This window comes from Chiloscyllium punctatum, chromosome 43, assembly GCF_047496795.1.
Source record: "Chiloscyllium punctatum isolate Juve2018m chromosome 43, sChiPun1.3, whole genome shotgun sequence".
Taxonomy (NCBI): domain Eukaryota; kingdom Metazoa; phylum Chordata; class Chondrichthyes; order Orectolobiformes; family Hemiscylliidae; genus Chiloscyllium; species Chiloscyllium punctatum.
The window spans coordinates 29,793,923-29,802,403 of record NC_092781.1 but is presented as its reverse complement, the minus strand read 5'-3'; positions in this window follow the sequence as shown (position 1 = coordinate 29,802,403).

The following is an 8,481-nucleotide window of genomic DNA, read 5'->3' as shown; positions in this document are numbered from 1 at the left end:
TGAAACCTCACACAGCGTATGCCTTCTAAACAGTACTATCCACTTGTTTGGCAACTGTCAGGGATCTATGCACATGGACTCCAAGATCCCTCTGCACAGCCACACTACCAAGAATCTTTTCATTGACCCAGTACTCTGCCTACCTGTTATTCTTCTCAAAGTGCATCACCTCACATTTAGGTGCAGTGAACACAATTTGCCACTCTCAGCCCAATTCTGCAGTTTATCCAAATCCCCCTGCAACCTGTAACATGCTTCCAAACTGTCCACTACTCCACCGACTTTAGTGTCGTCTGCAAATTTACTTATCCATCCACCTATGCCTGTGTGTAAGTCATTTTTGAAAATTAGAAACAGCAGTGGTCTCAAAACATATACTTGTGGAACACCATTAGTAACTGAATTCCAGACTGAATATTTTCCATCAACCATCACTCGCTGTCTTCTTCCAGAATGCCAATTTCTAATCCAAAGTGCTAAGTCGCCCTCAATTCCATGCCTCTGCATTTTCTCCATCAACCTACCATCTGGAAACGTATCAAAGGCTTTATTGAAGTCCAAATATAACACGTCAACTGCCCTATCCTCGTCTACGTGATTGGACACCTTCTCAAAAAACTCAATGAGATTTGTGAGACATGACCTGCCCTTTACAAGACCATGAGAAAGTGAGGACTGCAGATGCTGGAGATCAGAGCTTAAAAATGTATTGCTGAAAAAGCGCAGCAGTTCAGGCAGCATCAAAAGAACAGGAGAATCGACGTTTTGGGCATAAGCTCTTCTTCTGGAATGAGGAGGGTGTGCCAAGCAGGCTAAGATAAAAGGTCGGGAGGAGGGACTTGGGGGAGGGGCATTGGGAATAGAATAGGTGGAAGGAGGTTCAGGTGAGGGTGACAGGCCGGAGAGGGCATCGTGGCGGAGATGTCTGCAAGAAGATTTCAGGTCAAGAAGGCGGGATGGGACTGAGAGAAGGTGGGGGAAGGGGAAATGAGAAAGCTGGAGAAATCTGCATTCATCCCTTGTGGTTGGATGGTTCCAGGCGGAAGATGAATGTGTTGCTGGAAAAGCACAGCGGGTCAGGCAGCATCAAAGGAACAGGAGAATGAAATCAATTTGTTGGTTGCTCGATGATTATAAATTTTATCTCTCATAAAACTTTCCAAAATCTTTCCTACAACAGAAGTAATGCTCACTGGTCGATAATTACCTGGGTCATCTCTGCTGCCCTCCTTAAACAAGGGAACAACATTTGCAATCCTCCTGTTTTCAGGTACTGAACCCGTAGACAATGGTGACTCAAATGTGAAAGACAAAGCCCCTGCTACTTCTTCCCTAGCTACCCAGAGAATCCTCGGATAATTCCCATCTGGCCCAAGAGACTTGTCTACTTTCACTCCTTCTAAAATTGATAACACCTGTGCGTAAATAACCGTGATCATTTCTCGCCTCATATCTCGTCACTCATTCTATTCTTCCACAATGTTCTACTTTTACTGAGTGAACAACGATACGAAATGTTCATTTCGCAGCTCTTCGATCTCGACAGGGTCCAGACTCAACTTCCCATTTCTGTTTTTGACTGGCCCTATTCCTACCCTAATCATCCTTTTATCCCTCACAGACCTTTTGAAAGTTTTAGGGTTCTCCTTTATTCTATTTGGTAATGACTGATCGTGTCCTCTCTTTGGTCTTCATAGCTCTCTCTTTAAATCCTTCCTCGCTGATCTGTACCTCTCCATCGACTCATCTGTACCATCTTGCCTCATCCACACATAAGCCTCTTTCTTCTTCTTAACAAGAGTTGCAATTTCTGTAGCAGCCACGCTTCATTTACCTTATCACTTCCTCCCTACCTGACAGGGACGTACCTATCAAGGACACGCAATATCCGTTCCTTGTCTGCATCCCCTGCATTTTGCTACCCCATTCTATGCATCCTAATTCTCACCTAATCGCATTGTAATTGACCTTGCCCCAACGATAACGCTTGACCTGTGGTACGTACCGATCCCTTTTCATCGCTAAATTATACGTAATTGAATGATGGTCAATCTCTTCAAAGAGCTCACCTTCAATTAAATAAAACGCATGGTCTGGTTCATTACCAAGTAAAAGATCCAGTGTGGCCTCCCCTCTTGTCGCCCTTCGATGTACTGTGTCAGAATACCCTCCGTTTACATTGGACAAAAACTGATCCATCCGACCTATTAGAGCTGTAATGTTTCCAATCAATTTTGGGGAAGCTAAAGTCCCCCATAATGACCATCCTGTTCCTTTCACCCCTACCCTGCATAATGTTGCTAATCCTCTCTTCCATCTCCCTGGAAATCTGCTGTAGCCTACAAAAATCTCCAAGAAGCGTGACCTCTTCTCTCCTATTTCTATGTTCAGCCCACGCTACCTCAGTACACTAGTCGTCATCAAAAGTTCTCCTCGCCACCGTTGTATTATCTTTGACCACCTCTTTTAACACCTTGCCTGTTTTTACTGAAAGATCTAAACCCTGGAACCTGCAACATCCATTCCTCACCCTGCTCTATCCATGTCTCCGATATGGCAACAATATCGAAGTCCCAGGTACCTATCCATGCTGCAAGCTCACCTACATTATTTCGGATATTTCTGCCGTTGAAGTGGACACACTTCAAACCACTTCGCTGACTGCCATCATATTCCTGTGAACCTGAAATCCTGTCCCTGTCTGCCTACGCTCATCCTCCTGTGCACTGCCGCTTCACCTCAGGTTCCTATCCCCTGAGAGCTAGTTTAAACCCACATGAATCGTACCAGCAAATTTCCCACCGAGGATATTAGTACCCCTCTGGTTCAAGTGAAGACGGTCATGTTTGTAGAGTTCCCACCTTCCCCAGAATGAGCCCCAATGACCCAAAACCGCCCTCCTGCACCATTCTTACAGCCAAGTGTTTCGCTGATATTTCTCCCTATTCCTTGCCTCGCTATCCAGAGATAACAACTTTGTTTGCTCTAGCTCTTACGCTCCCACCCCAGCTCCCCGAAATCCTGCCTAACATCCCTCTCCCTCTTTCTGCCTATGTCGTAGGGACCTCCATGGACTTGAGGCTGGTCACCCTGTCCCTTCAGGACCCCAAAGATACGATCCGAGATATGACGGAAACTGGCACCTGCGAGGTTACACAACATCCGTGAGTCTGGTTCGTTCTCAACAAGCGTTCTATCAGAGCCTCTAAGAATTGAGTCCCTAATGACTAATACCCTCCTCGTTTCCCTTCTTCTGTTCTGTGCAACAGGGGCAGGCTCTGTGCCAGAGACCTGCCCCTGGTAAGTCGTCACCCTCAATAGTATCCAAAACGGCATACATGATTTTCAGGGGAACGACCACAGGGGATATCTCCTTTTGAGATGTCACCTAGCTTTCTTCTTGCCTTGGAGTAATTACTTCTCTGTAACTCCTATATATCACAGCCTCTGCCTCCTGAATGTTCATCCAGCTCCTGCTCCAGTCCCCTAACACGGTCTTGAAGGAGCGAGAGTTGGGTGTACCTCCTGCAGATGTACTTGGATGGGACCCTATTGGCGTCCCTGACCTCAAACATCATGCAGGAGGAACATTGCTCTCCCTGTACTGCCCCCTCCCTGTTAGTCACCTCTTCAAGAGGTAAAAAAGAGACGCTTTCCTGATATGAACCTTGTTCGAGGAGGTGGTTGGTTGGGAGGTCCTCCAAAGGTAGCGTCTCGGATTGAGAAGTCAATGACTGAAATAGCAGGAGGGAAATGAAAATAAGAATTCCCTCCTTTCCCAGAAACCTCTGCTGTCTGACTTCAAAGTTAAAAGCACAAATCAGTGACTCATCACTCCCGGCTGTCCCCTGGTGCAAGCTCCCGCCCTTCGAGTTGCTGCTGCCACTGCCGCTGAAAATCAGAAATGGAGGACTCTCGCGCTGGTGATAAGTTCAAACTCTGTTCTCGTAGCATCTGCCTGTGAACCTATCCCCAATCTCTTCTTCTACCAATAGCCATGACCCCTCCCCACTATGTTTCCCTTGCAAAGATTTCTAAAACAATTCTCAATCGGTTCCTCAAGCAATGAATTGTGAATCCATCACCACGCTTAGTGAACACAAAGCCTGTTTCCCAGCAATAGGCTTTGGACCCATTCCCATTGTCTTCCCCTAGGAACTGCTTGTGAATACATGCCCACTCAGTTCCCATTGCCTTGGCCTCTGAGCCCATGTTCACTCTTTCTCGTCACTACCGTTCATAGGCCATTGCTATAAACAGATTTCAGATATATAACAGGAGTTTGCTCCTGGAAGATGGGGCATAGCATAACGGTGTTTACATAAGGCATCAGGCTGTTTGTGGGAGAACAAGATGGGGATGGATTCTGTGCTGTTGAGAAAGCAAAAACGTGGGGATGGGTTCACAGGCTGCTAGATGTGGAACACTCAGCATTGTGGCTGATTAATTAACTCTTGGCACAAGTACAAATAGATAAACATATTCATATATCCAGTCTGTTCTCCAATTGGCTGTCTGTGTCCCCTTCCACACTCTGCTCCCCTCGCAACAGCCTGTGAACTCATCCCCAGTCTGTACACTGAGCAATAGCTGTGAATCGATCTCGAACCTGTTTTCCCTACAAAGGCCTGTTGCCGCATCCCAGCTTCATTTTCATAGCATCAGCCTGTTGACCCATACCTACACTTTTCCTCTCGTCATGGCCTGTGAACCCATAACTACTCTGTTCTTCAAGTAACGCCCTAGGACCCCATCGCTACTCTGTTCCTCTGGTAACGATCAATGAATAGGTCTCCAATCTGTTCGCTTAGAAAAGGCTGTGAACCAATCATCATTCTGTTCGACCAACAATGGCCTAATGCTCCATCTTAACTTCATTTTGCCAGCCATGACCAATGAAACAATCACTATTCTGTGCTCTGAATTTTGGCCACTGAATCCAACGCCACTCTGTTTTTCAAACATCGAGCCCTGACTCCATTGCCACTTTGTCCCACTCTCAGCAGTTCCGAAACCATTCTGAACCTTTTTTCCCGAATACCGCCTGTTGCCCAAACTCAACTCCACTTTCGTAACAACGGTCTGCGAACCCATTCCCCTATCTTCCGTTACCAAATTCCTGTTACACTTCCCCACATTGCTCCCCCAGCAACGGCCTGAACCCATCCACACGATGCTTCCTTAGTAACGAACGATCAACCCATACCTTCTCTGTTCAATCAGCGACGGCCTCTGATCCCATTGCCAAACAATCTCCTCAGCAAAAACCTCAACTCGCTTCGCCACGCAACGGCCTGTAAGCCCATCGACTCGATGTCCTCTGTGTAAGGCCTGCGAAACCATCCCCTCTACGTTCACCTTGTAGTGGCCTGCATTGCCATTCCCACTCGGTTCTCCCAGCATCTGGCTTTGATCTCATTCACATTCTGTTTTCCCAGCAACGGTCTCTGAAACCATCCTCACTCTGTTCCCCTCGCAGCAGCCTGTGTCCCCTTTTACACTGTTCTCCGTGCAATGGCATATGAACCCATTTCCGATCTGTTCCACTCATAGCGGTCTGTAAACCCACTCCCATTCTTTTCTGCTGCCAGCGGCCGGTGTCACCATTCCCTATCTGTTGCACTGGTCACTGTCTCAAAACCCATCCGAACTCCGTTCTTGTAGCCATTCCCACACTCTACATCTTGCAATGGCCGGTAATCTTATCTCCACTTCACTTTTCTCCCAACTGTCTCTAAAACAAATGTCACCAGCTTCTGCTAGCAATGACAGAGAACCCAACCGCGCACTTAGTTCCTCCCAAGAAACCGTGAAACGATCGCCAGTTTCTTTCCCCTGCAGTGACCTTTTGTAGCATTCACATTCTGTGCTCCTTGTAACAAAATCTGAACCCATCCCTCCTCTGTTTGCAATGTATTGAATGTGAAACCATCCACATTCTTTTCTCCTCACAGCAATCTATGACAGGGTCCACACTCAGTTCTCGGAACAACAATCTCGGAAACTATTCCCAATGTGTTCCCCGAGGAAGGGCTGTGAACCAATCTCCATCCTGTTGGCCGAGCAAGGAATGCTGCACCATCAGAGCTCCATTTTTCATAGCAACGGCCTGTGAACTTGCCCCCACTCTTTTCCCCTAGTAACGGCCCGTGAACCCATCCCCATTCTGCTCCTCCAGCAATGTGCTGTGAATAAATCTCCACTCTGTTCACCTTCTCCAGTAATGGCGGTGAACCGATGATCATTCTGACCTGCCAACAATGGCCTGTTGCCTAATCAGAACTCCTGAATTCCAGGAATGGCCTGTGAACCCATCACTGCTCTCTTCCTCTAACAATAGCCTGTGAAACTAACCCCACTCAATTCCACCAGTAGCATGTGAAACCATCCACACTTTGTTCTCCTACCAATGGCCTGTGCATCCATTCGCACTCTAGTCCTCCAGCAACAACCTTGCGACCCCATCGTCACTGTGTCTCCTTAAGACCGGTCTGTGTACATATCCAAATTCTTCTCCAATGACAAAGTCCTATGAACTCATCGCCACACTATCCTCTGAGTAACTGTCTGTGAGCGCATCCCTACCTCTGCTCAACTGACAACAGCCTCTGAACCCATTCCCTCTCCATTTGCCCGGCACGGGCCTTTTGCCCTCATTCCCACTCTGTTGTCCTAGCAACGCAGTGTGAATCAATCTCCCATTCTGCTCCCTGGCACCAGCCTGTGTCTTCAACGCTGATCTGCTCGCCTTGGAACGCTGTGTAACCATGTCCCAAATTTGTTTTCATAACAACTGCCTCTGGAACAATTCCCACTCTCTTTTTAAACAATGATCACTGATTCCATCCCCACTCTGTTCTCCTGGCAACGGTGTCGAAAACCTTTCTTAGTCGATTGCTCTCGCAAATACGTGTGAACCCATCCCCTCGCTGATTGCCTCTCAGAAGCCTGTGAACGCACTGCCAGTCTGTTTCCCTGGTAATCGCCATTAAAACCATTCCCATTCTGTTCCTCTAGCAATGACTAGTGCACAGATCCCTACTCTGTTCACATTGCATTGACCTGTGCCAGCATCCTCACTCTTTATCCTCACAACAACTTGTGGTACAATCTGCAATCTGTTCCACGAGCAACAGACTGTGAACCCATCCTAATTCTCTTCCCCGAGGCACGGCTAATCTCATGTCGACACATTTCACCCAACCTCGGTCTGCTGCACCATCTCAGTTCAATTTTCCCAGCAGCAGCCTTTGACCCCATTCCGACTCTGTTCCCCTAGCGACCATCTGTAAACCTTTCCCACTATGTATCTCTCGCATTGGCCTCGAAACCCATAACCACAGTGTCCTCCAATTAAATGTTGGTGAACACTTCCACACCGTTTTTTTCCCGAGCAACGGCCTATAAATCGATTCCCACTCCGTTCACTTGGCACGAGCCTGTATCGAAATCCCCACTCTGCTTGCCAAGCAATGGCTTTTGATCCCAACACCACTCGGTCCTCCCAGCAGCTTCTTATGAACTCAACATTACTCTGTTCTCTCCACAATGGTCTCTGATACTTCCCCACACTGCACCCATGACAATAGCCTGCGCACCCATTCTACTGTGGTGTCCGAGTGGCGCCCTATGAACTATTCCCCACAGCGTTAACCCAACAATTGCCTTTTGCCCTCACTCAACTCCGTTTTCCTACCAACTGGCTGTTGGCCCAACTCTAATCTCCTTCCCTAGTTTTGGTCTGTGAACTCGTCCCTACATGTCCCCTAGGTTTGGTCTTTGAATCTGTCCCCACATTGTTCCACTAACAACGGCCTGTGACAACATCCCGACTCGGTTTGCCTAGCAGATGCCTCTTAATCTATCTGCAATCTATTTGCCGAGTAACAGCCTCTGACACCGTCCTCACTCTATTCACCGAGAAACTGTCTGTGATCCAATCAACTCAAAAAGGAACAGAAACGTGAACTAAGTAGGTGAGATGAAGATTGGGAGGTAAAGGTCGTGCAAAACGGAGAGCGAGTGAAGGAAAGTAGACAAGAGTGCTCAACACCTGAGGTGAAAACAACGACACAGTGAATTAGAACCAGTTTATTTGCTCGGGCCCCTGTCCCTTCCACTTGGCGAAGAACCCTGACTTGGGGCTGAATCTGTCTCTCTCCAGGTCAACTTCTTCAACACACAGACAAACAGAAATAAAGTTCACTTTGCTGCTTGGAACTTTTTTTAATGAACATTTTTATTGTTTGTAAATTGAAGTAATAGATACAGTCAGTGGGATGGCGCCTTTTATCACTGGCTCCTGATTCGAGAGAAACGTTGGAATGTATCCCCGACATGCCCTTTCGGATACATTTGGTAAAAACAGCAGTGCCTTTAGCCTGTTACCACTGCGACAGGCTACATCATTGTTGAAACATTGAACTGAAATAAGAGAAATCCGAATGGATAGATTAATGAGTGAATTTAGTTGACCGCGGA